Raw genomic sequence first — 11162 nt, 5'->3', positions numbered from 1 at the left:
TAAGAATGTAGGCATCGGTGTTAGACGAGGCCAACTATACATGTTATCTCTTAATAATGATTCAGTTATGCATGTGAGTGATGAAATTAATGTTGAGAAGAAATGGAAAGGAGTTAGTAATTCTTCGAAATTGTGGCATTGTCGTTTGGGCCACATTTCGAGGGGGAGAATGGAACGCTTAGTTAAAAATGAAATACTCCTCCCATTAGACTTCTCAGATGCACACAAATGTGTCGACTGGATTAAAGGAAAATTCGCAAAAACAATTAAGAAAGGAGCAGTAAGAGCCACAGGGGTTTTAGAATTAATTCACACCGACATATGTGGACCCCTTAATGTTAAGTCTGTAGATGGTTTTGATTCATTCATTACATTCACAGACGACTTTTCCCGCTATGGATATATTTATCCCATACGTGACCGATCGGAAGCTTTGGAGAAATTCAAAGTCTATAAAGCGGAGGTTGAAAATCAACTGAACGCAAAAATCAAAGTTGTACGGTCTGATCGCGGGGGAGAGTATTATGGTAGGCATGCTCCTTATGGGCAGATTCCTGGACCTTTTGCCAAGTTCTTATCTGAAAATGGAATCATTGCTCAATACTCAATGCCTGGTGAACCACAACAAAATGGTGTGGCCGAGCGTCGCAACCGCACCCTTATGGATATGGTGCGAAGCATGCTTAGTCACTCGAGTTTACCAGTAAGCCTTTGGATAGAGGCATTAAAGACAGCTGCACACATACTAAATCTTGCTCCAACTAAGTCAGCACCGAACACACCTTACGAGATGTGGGCGGGAAAGAAACCGAGCTTGAATTACTTACGGGTGTGGGGTTGCCCTGCTGAAGCTAAAATTTTCAATCCACAACTTAAGAAATTGGATCCAAAAACAGTTAGTTGTTTCTTCGTTGGATACCCTCATAGGGGAAAGGGATATCGTTTTTATTGTCCAAGTCACACCACCAAATTTGTGGAGACTAGACAAGCGGTATTTTTTAAGGATAATGAGGTCACAAATTTAAGGGAGGTCGATCTTGAGGAGAAGCGGGTTTGTGTGCCATCCCCGACTATCCAAGAGATTGTTTTTCCAATACGAAGAAATGTGACATCTGATGATCCTGAATCTCACGGTTCGGTCTCTCAGTCGAATGGTGATCCAGAAACTAATAATGAGAATCCAAACACAAATGAGGATCTCCAAGAAAATAATGAAAATGATGATGTTCCACCACCACCTCCGCCCATGGGTAGACCACGGCGTGAGAGGAAGAAAGCCATATCAGATGATTATATCACTTTTCTAATGGAGGACATGAATGATATGGGAAAGGTGGAGGATCCAACCTCCTATAAGGAAGCCATTAAAAGCGAAAATTCGTCCAAATGGTTGGTTGCCATGGAAGACGAGTTGAAATCTATGGGCTCAAACGATGTATGGGACTTAGTAGAAGTTCCCGATGGAGCTAAGAAAGTAGGCTGCAAGTGGGTCTACAAAACCAAGTATGATTCCAAAGGGAATGTCGAACGGTTCAAGGCAAGGCTAGTGGCAAAAGGGTATACACAGAGAGAAGGCACTGATTATAAGCAAACCTTCTCTCCTGTGTCAACCAAGGATTCTTTCAGAATCATAATGGCATTAGTAGCTCATTACGACCTAGAACTACACCAAATGGATGTTAAAACGGCATTTCTAAATGGTGACTTAAAAGAAAACGTTTACATGGCTCAGCCAGAAGGCTTTGTTGTGGAAGGGAAGGAACATTTAGCATGTCGTCTAAAGAAATCAATTTATGGCTTGAAGCAAGCTTCAAGAGAGTGGTACCTCAAGTTTGATAAAATTATCAAAACTTTTGGTTTCACCGAAAATGTTGTGGACAACTGTTGGGGAACGTAGCATAAATTCAAAATTTTCCTACGTATCACCAAGATCTATCTATGGAGAAACCAGCAACGAGGGGAAGGAGAGTGCATCTACATACCCTTGTAGATCGCTAAGCGGAAGCGTTCAAGTGAACGGGGTTGATGGAGTCGTACTCGTCGTGATTCAAATCACCGATGATCAAGTGCAGAACGGACGGCACCTCCGCGTTCAACACACGTACAGCCCGGTGACGTCTCCCATGCCTTGATCCAGCAAGGAGAGAGGGAGAGGTTGATGGAGATCCAGCAGCACGACGGCGTGGTGGAAGTAGCGGGATTCCAACAGGGCTTCGCTAAGCGCTGCGGGAGGAAGAAGATGTATCACGGGAGGGAGAGGGAGGCGCCAGGCCTTAGATTGGTTTGCTCCTCCTTTTTCCCCACTATATATAGGGCCAAGGGAGAGGGGGAGGCGCAGCCCTTGCCCCTTCCTCCAAGGAAGGGTGCGGCCAAGGGTGGGGAGGAGTCCATCCTCCCCAAGGCACCTCGGAGGTGCCTTCCCCTTTTAGGACTCTCCTCTTTTTCCCATCTCTTGGCGCATGGGCCTCTTGGGGCTGGTGCCCTTGGCCCATATAGGCCAAGGCACACCCCCTATAGCCCATGTGGCCCCCCGGGGCAGGTGGCCCCACCCGGTGGACCCCCGGGACCCTTCCGGTGGTCCCGGTACAATACCGGTGACCCCGAAACTTGTCCCGATGGCCGAAATAGCACTTCCTATATATAATTCTTTACCTCCGGACCATTCCAGAACTCCTCGTGACGTCCGGGATCTCATCCGGGACTCCGAACAACTTTCGGGTTACCGCATACTAATATCTCTATAACCCTAGCGTCACCGAACCTTAAGTGTGTAGACCCTACGGGTTCGGGAGACATGCAGACATGACCAAGATGTTCTCCGGTCAATAACCAACAGCGGGATCTGGATACCCATGATGGCTCCCACATGTTCCACGATGATCTCATCGGATGAACCACGATGTCAAGGACTTAATCAATCCCGTATACAATTCCCTTTGTCTAGCGGTATTATACTTGCCCGAGATTCGATCGTCGGTATACCGATACCTTGTTCAATCTCGTTACCGGCAAGTCTCTTTACTCGTTCCATAACACATCATCCCGTGATCAACTCTTTGGTCACATTGCGCATATGATGATGTCCTACCGAGTGGGCCCAGAGATACCTCTCCGCTTACGCGGAGTGACAAATCCCAGTCTCGATTCGTGCCAACCCAACAGACACTTTCGGAGATACCTGTAATGCACCTTTATAGTCACCCAGTTACGTTGTGACGTTTGATACACCCAAAGCATTCCTACGGTATCCGGGAGTTGCACAATCTCATGGTCTAAGGAAATGATACTTGACATTAGAAAAGCTATAGCATATGAACTACACGATCTAGTGCTATGCTTAGGATTGGGTCTTGTCCATCACATCATTCTCCTAATGATGTGATCCCGTTATCAACGACATCCAATGTCCATGGTTAGGAAACCGTAACCATCTATTGATCAACGAGCTAGTCAACTAGAGGCTTACTAGGGACATGGTGTTGTCTATGTATCCACACATGTATCTGAGTTTCCTATCAATACAATTATAGCATGGATAATAAACGATTATCATGAACAAGGAAATATAATAATAACTAATTTATTATTGCCTCTAGGGCATATTTCCAACAGTCTCCCACTTGCACTAGAGTCAATAATCTAGTTCACATCGCCATGTGATTAACACTCACAGGTCACATCACCATGTGACTAACACCCAAAGAGTTTACTAGAGTCAGTAGTCTAGTTCACATCACTATGTGATTAACGCTCAATGAGTTTTAGGTTTGATCATGTTGCTTGTGAGAGAGGTTTTAGTCAACGGGTCCGAACCTTTCAGATCCGTGTGTGCTTTACAAATCTCTATGTCATCTCCTAGATGTAGCTACCACGTTCTATTTGGAGCTATTCCAAATAACTGTTCTACTTGGAGCTATTCTAAATTGTTGCTCCATTATATGCATCCGGTATCTCTACTCAGAGCTATCCGGATAGGTGTTAAGCTTGCATCGACGTAACCCTTTACGACGAACTCTTTTTACCACCTCCATAATCGAAAAAATTCCTTAGTCCACTAGTTACTAAGGATAACTTTGACCGCTGTCCTATGATCCATTCTTGGATCACTCTTGTACCCCTTGACTGACTCATGGCAAGGCACACTTCAGGTGCGGTACACAGCATAGCATACTGTAGAGCCTACGTCTTAAGCATAGGGGACGACCTTCGTCCTTTTTCTCTATTCTGCCGTGGTCGAGCTTTAAGTCTTAACTTCATACCTTACAACTCAGGAAAGAACTCCTTCTTTGACTGATCCATCTTGAACACCTTCAAGATCATGTCAAGGTATGTGCTCATTTGAAAATACTATTAAGCGTTTTGATCTATCCTCATAGATCTTGATGCTCAATGTTCAAGTAGCTTAATCCAGGCTTTCCATTGAAAAACACTTTCCAAATAACCCTACATGCTTTCCAGAAATTCTACGTCATTTCCGATCAACAACATATATTCATCAGAAATTCCATAGTGCTCCCACTCACTTCTTTGGAAATACCAGTTTCTCATAAACTTTGTATACACCCAAAATCTCTGATCATCTCATCAAAGCATACATTCCAACTCCGAGATGCTTACTCCAGTCCTCAGAAGGATTGCTGGAGCTTTGCATACTTATTAGCATCTTTCAGGATGGACAAAACCTTCCGGTTGTATCACATACAACCTTTCCTCAAGAAAATCGTCGAGGAAACAATGTTTTGACATCCTATCTGCAAGATTTCATAAATAATGCAGTAATCGCTAATATAATTCCAACAGACTCTTAGCATCGCTACGAGTGAGAAAGTCTCATCGTAGTCAACTCCTTGAACTTGTCGGAAAACATCTTAACGACAAGTCGAGCTTTCTTAATGGTGACATTTACCATCATTGTCCGTCTTCCTTTTAAAATCCATCTACACTCAACAGCCTTACGACCATCAAGTAGTTCTTCCAAAGTCTACACTTTGTTTTCATACATGGATCCTCTCTCGGATTATATGGCCTTAAGCCATTTATCGGAATCCAGGCCCACCATCGCTTCTCCATAGCTCGTAGGTTCATTGTTGTCTAGCAACATGACTTCCAAGACAGGGTTACGTACCACTCTGAAGTAGTACGCATCCTTGTCATCCTACGATGTTTGGTAGTGACTTGATCTGAAGTTTCATGATCACTATCATAAGCTTCCACTTCAATTGGTGTAGGTGCCACAGGAACAACTCTTTTGCCCTGCTATACACTAGTTGAAGTGTCGGTTCAATAACCTCATCAAGTCTCCACCATCCTCCCACTCAATTCTTTCGAGAGAAACTTTTCCTCGAGAAAGGACCCGATTCTAGAAACAATCCCTTATTGCTTTCGGATCTGAGACAGGAGGTATACCCAACTGTTTTGGGTGTCCTATAAAGATGCATTTATCCGCTTTAGGTTCGAGCTTATCAGCCTGAAACTTTTTCACATAAGCGTCGCAGTCCCAAACTTTTAAGAAATGACAGCTTAGGTTTCTCTAAACCATAGTTCATACGGTGTCATCTCATCGGAATTACGTGGTGCCCTATTTAAAGTGAATGTGGTTGTCTCTAATGCCTAACCCATAAACTATCGTGGTAATTCGATAAGAGACATCATGGTATGCATCATATCCAATAGGGTGCAGTTATGATGTTCGGACACACCATCACACTATGGTGTTCCAGGCTGTATTAGTTGTGAAACAATTTCCGCAATGTCTTAATTCTGTGCCAAACTCGTAATTCAGATATTCATCTCTATGATCATATCATAGATCTTTTATCCTCTTGTCACGACGATCTTTCAACTTCACCCTGAAATTACTTGAACCTTTCAATAATTCAGACTCATGATTCATCAAGTAAATATACTCAACATCTACTCAAATCATCTGTGAAGTAAGAACATAATGATATCCACTACACGCCTCAGCACTCATTGGATTGCACACATCAAAAATGTATTACTTCCAACAAGTTGCTTTCTTGTTCCATTTTACTGAAACGAGGCTTTCAGTCATCTTGCCCATGTGGTATGATTTGCATGTCTCAAGTGATTCAAAATCAAGTAAGTTCAAACGGTCCATTTGCATGGAGTTTCTTCATGCATATACACCAATAGACATGGTTCGCATGTCTCAAACTTTTCAAAAACGAGTGAGCCCAAAGATCCATCAACATGGAGCTTCTTCATGCGTTTTATACCGATATGACTTACGTGGCAGTGCCACAAGTAGGTGGTACTATCATTACTATCTTTTGGCATGAACATGTGTATCACTACGATCGAGATTCAATAAACCATTCATTTTAGGTGCAAGACCATTGAAGGTATCATTCAAATAAACAGAGTAACCATTATTCTCCTTAAATGAATAACTGTATTGCGATAGACATAATCCAATCATGTCTATGCTCAACGCAAACACCAGTCTCGATGGTAGAGGGAGCGTGCGATGCTTGATCATATCAACATTGGAAACACTTCCAACACATATCGTCAGCTCACCTTTAGCTAGTCTCCGTTTATTCCGTAGCTTTTATTTCGAGTTACTAATACTTAGCAACCGAACCGGTATCTAATCCCCTGGTGCTACTAGGAGTACTAGTAAAGTACACATTAACACAATGTATATCCAGTATACTTCTATTGACCTTGCCAGCCTTCTTATCTACCAAGTATCTAGGGTAATTCTGCTCCAGTGGTTGTTCCCTTTATTAGAGAAGCACTTAGTCTCGGGTTTGGGTTCAACCTTGGGTTTCTTCACTAGAGCAGCAGCTGAATTGCCGTTTCACGAAGTATCCCTTCTTGCCCTTGCCCTTCTTGAAACTAGCGGTTTCACAAACCATCAACAATTGATGCTCCTTCTTGATTTCTACTTTTGTGGTGTCTAACATCGCGAATATCTCAAGGATCATCATATATGTCCCTGATATATTATAGTTCATCACGAAGCTCTAGCAGCTTGGTGGTAATGACTTCGGAGAAACATCACTATCTCATCTGGAAGATCAACTCCCACTTGATTCAAGTGATTGTTGTACTCAGACAATCTGAGCACAAGCTCAACAATTGAGCTTTTCTCCCTTAGTATGTAGGCTAAGAAATCATCGGAGGTCTTATACCTTTTGACGTGGGCACGAGCCTGAAATTCCAATTTCAGCCCTCAAAACATCTCATATGTTTCGTGACGTTTCAAAAACGTGTTTGGTGCCTCAACTCTAAACCGTTTAACTGAACTATCATGTAGTTATCAAAACGTGTATGTCAGATGTTCGCAACATCCACAGACGACGTTCGAGGTTCAGCACACTGAGCGGTGCATTAAGGACATAAGCCTTCTATGAAGCAATGAGGACAATCCTCAGTTTACGGACCTAGTCCGCATAATTGCTACTATCAACTTTCAACTAATTTTTCTCTAGGAACATATCTAAACAGTAGAACTAAAGCGTGAGATATGACATAATTTGCAAAATCCTTTTGACTATGTTCAGGATAATTAAGTTCATCTTATGAACTCCCACTTAGATAGACACCCCTCTAGTCATCTAAGTGATTACATGATCCGAGTGAACTAGGCCGTGTCCGATCAACACGTGAGACGGACTAGTCAACGTCGGTGAACATCTTCATGTTGATCGTATCTACCATACGACTCATGCTCGACCTTTCGGTCTCTGTGTTCCGAGGCCATGTCTTCACATGCTAGGCTCGTCAAGTTAACCCTAAGTGTTTTTGCATGTGTAAATCTTGCTTACACCCGTTGTATGTGAACGAAAGGATCTATCACACCCGATTAACACGTGATGCTTCGAAGCGACGAACTGTAGCAACGGTGCACAGTTAGGGGAGAACACTTCTTGAAATTTTAATGAGGGATCATCTTATTTACTACCGTCGTACTAAGTAAACAAGATGCATAACATGATAAACATCATATGCAATCAAATAGTGACATGATATGGCCAATATCACGTAGCTCCTTTGATCTTCATCTTGGGGCTCCATGATCATCTATTACAAGAACATGATCAATCTCATACATTACATATATCATTCATCACATCCTTTTGGCCATATCACATCACATAGCATACCCTGCAAAAACAAGTTAGACGTCCTCTAATTGTTGTTTGCATGTTTTACGTGGCTGCTATGGGTTTCTAGCAAGAACGTTTCTTACCTACGCAAAACCACAACGTGATATGCCAATTGCTATTTACCCTTCATAAGGACCCTTTTCATCGAATCCGATCCGACTAAAGTAGGAGAGACAGACACCCGCCAGCCACCTTATGCATCTAGTGCATGTTTGTCGGTGGAACCGGTCTCACGTAAGAGTACGTGTAAGGTTGGTCCAGGCCGCTTCATCCCACGATGCCGCCGAATCAAGATAAGACTAGTAACGGCAAGCATATTGAACAAAATCAACGCCCACAAGTACTTTGTGTTCTACTCGTGCATAGAATCTACGCAATAGACCTAGCTCTGATACCACTGTTGGGGAACGTAGCATAAATTCAAAATTTTCCTACGTATCACCAAGATCTATCTATGGAGAAACCAGCAACGAGGGGAAGGAGAGTGCATCTACATACCCTTGTAGATCGCTAAGCGGAAGCGTTCAAGTGAACGGGGTTGATGGAGTCGTACTCGTCGTGATTCAAATCACCGATGATCAAGTGCAGAACGGACGGCACCTCCGCGTTCAACACACGTACAGCCCGGTGACGTCTCCCATGCCTTGATCCAGCAAGGAGAGAGGGAGAGGTTGATGGAGATCCAGCAGCACGACGGCGTGGTGGAAGTAGCGGGATTCCAACAGGGCTTCGCTAAGCGCTGCGGGAGGAAGAAGATGTATCACGGGAGGGAGAGGGAGGCGCCAGGCCTTAGATTGGTTTGCTCCTCCTTTTTCCCCACTATATATAGGGCCAAGGGAGAGGGGGAGGCGCAGCCCTTGCCCCTTCCTCCAAGGAAGGGTGCGGCCAAGGGTGGGGAGGAGTCCATCCTCCCCAAGGCACCTCGGAGGTGCCTTCCCCTTTTAGGACTCTCCTCTTTTTCCCATCTCTTGGCGCATGGGCCTCTTGGGGCTGGTGCCCTTGGCCCATATAGGCCAAGGCACACCCCCTATAGCCCATGTGGCCCCCCGGGGCAGGTGGCCCCACCCGGTGGACCCCCGGGACCCTTCCGGTGGTCCCGGTACAATACCGGTGACCCCGAAACTTGTCCCGATGGCCGAAATAGCACTTCCTATATATAATTCTTTACCTCCGGACCATTCCGGAACTCCTCGTGACGTCCGGGATCTCATCCGGGACTCCGAACAACTTTCGGGTTACCGCATACTAATATCTCTATAACCCTAGCGTCACCGAACCTTAAGTGTGTAGACCCTACGGGTTCGGGAGACATGCAGACATGACCAAGATGTTCTCCGGTCAATAACCAACAGCGGGATCTGGATACCCATGATGGCTCCCACATGTTCCACGATGATCTCATCGGATGAACCACGATGTCAAGGACTTAATCAATCCCGTATACAATTCCCTTTGTCTAGCGGTATTATACTTGCCCGAGATTCGATCGTCGGTATACCGATACCTTGTTCAATCTCGTTACCGGCAAGTCTCTTTACTCGTTCCATAACACATCATCCCGTGATCAACTCTTTGGTCACATTGCGCATATGATGATGTCCTACCGAGTGGGCCCAGAGATACCTCTCCGCTTACACGGAGTGACAAATCCCAGTCTCGATTCGTGCCAACCCAACAGACACTTTCGGAGATACCTGTAATGCACCTTTATAGTCACCCAATTACGTTGTGACGTTTGATACACCCAAAGCATTCCTACGGTATCCGGGAGTTGCACAATCTCATGGTCTAAGGAAATGATACTTGACATTAGAAAAGCTATAGCATATGAACTACACGATCTAGTGCTATGCTTAGGATTGGGTCTTGTCCATCACATCATTCTCCTAATGATGTGATCCCGTTATCAACGACATCCAATGTCCATGGTTAGGAAACCGTAACCATCTATTGATCAACGAGCTAGTCAACTAGAGGCTTACTAGGGACATGGTGTTGTCTATGTATCCACACATGTATCTGAGTTTCCTATCAATACAATTATAGCATGGATAATAAACGATTATCATGAACAAGGAAATATAATAATAACTAATTTATTATTGCCTCTAGGGCATATTTCCAACAACAACTGCATATACGTTAAGTTTAAAGGAAGTAGGTTCACATTTTTAGTCCTATACGTTGATGGCATATTGTTGGCATGTAGCGATAAGGATACGCTGCATGAGACCAAGAATTTTCTGTCATCCAGTTTTGATATGAAAGATCTTGGTGAAGCCTTGTATGTCCTCGGCATCGAGATTCACCGAGATAGGTCCAGAGGAACGTTAGGACTATCTCAAAAAGCATACTTTGAGAGAGTACTGAAAAAATTCAATATGCATAAGTGCTCACCCTCACCTGCTCCTATAGTTAAGGGCGGTAGGTTTGGGACATTTCAATGTCCGAGGAACCAATATGAAACTGATCAGATGAAGTCGGTTCCTTATGCTTCAGCTGTCGGAAGCATCATGTATGCTCAAGTGTGTACACGCCCAGATTTATGTTTTGTAACCGGGATGCTTGGCAGATACCAATCAAATCCAGGACCGGACCACTGGAAGGCCGCAAAGAAAGTCTTGCGTTATATGCAAGGAACTAAGGATTTCATGCTTACATATAAAAGAACTGATAACCTAGAAATTGTTGGTTATTCAGACTCTGATTTTGCCGGGTGTGTGGATAGTAAGAGATCCACGTCAGGTTATATATTCACACCCGTGGGAGGAGCTATATCGTGGAAAAGCTCCAAACAAACATTAACTGCTGGATCTACGATGCAAGCAGAATTTGTAGCATGTTATGAGGCCACCGGGCAGGCTGTATGGCTAAAGAAATTTATTCCCGGACTTAAAGTGGTTGACAGCATATCTAAACCAATTTTATTGTACTGCGATAATGAACCAGCAGTTTTCTATACGAGTAACAACAAGTCAAGTAATGCTGCCAGACACATTGACATAAAGTATCGTGTTGTGAAAG

This window comes from Triticum urartu, chromosome 7A (assembly GCF_056163025.1).
Source record: "Triticum urartu cultivar PI428250 chromosome 7A, HENAU_Tu73, whole genome shotgun sequence".
NCBI lineage: Eukaryota > Viridiplantae > Streptophyta > Magnoliopsida > Poales > Poaceae > Triticum > Triticum urartu.
This window is presented reverse-complemented; position numbering follows the sequence as displayed.